This window comes from Notothenia coriiceps, unplaced genomic scaffold (genome assembly GCF_000735185.1).
Source record: "Notothenia coriiceps isolate Sejong01 unplaced genomic scaffold, NC01 NC01_scaffold00026424, whole genome shotgun sequence".
In the NCBI taxonomy this organism is placed as follows: Eukaryota; Metazoa; Chordata; class Actinopteri; order Perciformes; family Nototheniidae; genus Notothenia; species Notothenia coriiceps.
The window spans coordinates 791028-792661 of NW_011359125.1; positions in this window are offsets into that span (position 1 = coordinate 791028).

Consider the following 1634-nt stretch of genomic DNA (forward strand, 5'->3'; position numbering starts at 1 on the left):
CCCGAGCTGTACAGTCTCTTGTTGGAACAAATGTGAGTCTTTGTCACTCTTATCTCTTGAGATGTGTTTGTCAGGTTTTTATGACAGAACGCCAAGAGATTACCATTTATTTTAGGACTTGTCACCTGTTACTATTATATCTATGATGCATTGTCTTTTGCTACACTTGTGAAAAGAGCATTTCTGTTAATATTTTTTCTTTTGATATTTAACAGATTCCTATGTAATAGCATTTAACTTGATTTTATCGTTGACTTAAATCGGTTGTTTTGGACTGTTTGGGCATTGTCTTTTTTGTTGCAAACCTGTCCCTATGATGCATTTCATAAGGACAGTATGCCAGCTATTGTGTTTTTATTTTGTGTTCGTAGAGTAATCCGATTACAGTGTCATTACATAGGAATTGGGGTCAAACTGTACCGTGAACAAAAGATGATAAACTGCATATCAGTGTCTTCAGTGTATTTTAAAAATGGACAACATGCCAGAAAATAAAAAAAAACAGACCTTTAAAATCTTTTGTGCATCTCGAGTCTTGTGTATTTTTAATGTGTACAATTCGTGTTTTTTTACTTGATTGACAATCGTCCACACTGTTTTGAATTTGAGGATTCAAGTTTTTTCTTAAATTCTATCTTGGAAAAGTCCAATTTAAATGGAATAAGACGCATCGATGAAGCTTGTTATCATTTATTCTTCCTCTACAGCCCTGATAACAGGCAAATTGAATCAAATGCCAGTAAAGTTAAATCTATTTTTACCTTTTAATATTCAGCAGGCGTTCAGTCAAAACAAGCAAACGAGTGCAACGTTTCTGATTGAAAAAGGATAGTAGTTGATTGGACAAATACATTACAAAAAACAAATTATCCTGTAACAAACTTTTTCATTCCTATTGCGAAGTACATGTGACAGAAAAGAACAAGCTGCATTAGCCCTTTCGATAACCCGCCAGATTAAGAGGTTTGTCCTTCGATGTGCCAACACCCGAGAGTGCTTGAGCCGCTCTTCAGCCTCAAGTGCTGTGCATTTGAACAAGGATGTAAAGAAAAAGGGATGTAGCCTGCCAAAGAGCTACTCTGTAGAATCATCACTTACTCAACAGTAGCATATACAGTGGGGCAAAAAAGTATTTCGTCAGCCACCAATTGTGCAAGTTCTCCCACTTAAAAAGATGAGAGAGGCCTGTAATTTTCATCCTAGGTATACCTCAACTATGAGAGACAAAATGAGAAAAAAAAAATCCAGAAAATCACATTGTCTGATTTTTAAAGAATTTATTTGCAAATTATGGTGGAGAATAAGAATTTGGTCAATATCAAAAGTTTATCTCAATACTTTGTTATATACCCTTTGTTGGCAATGACAGAGGTGAAACGTTTTCTGTAAGTCTTCACAAGGTTTTCACACACTGTTGCTGGTATTTTGGCCCATTCCTCCATGCAGATCTCCTCTAGAGCAGTGATGTTTTGGGGCTGTCGCTGGGCAACACAGACTTTCAACTCCCTCCAAAGATTTTCTATGGGGTTGAGATCTGGAGACTGGCTAGGCCACTCCAGGACCTTGAAATGCTTCTTACGAAGCCACTCCTTCGTTGCCCGGGCGGTGTGTTTGGGATCATTGTCATGCTGAAA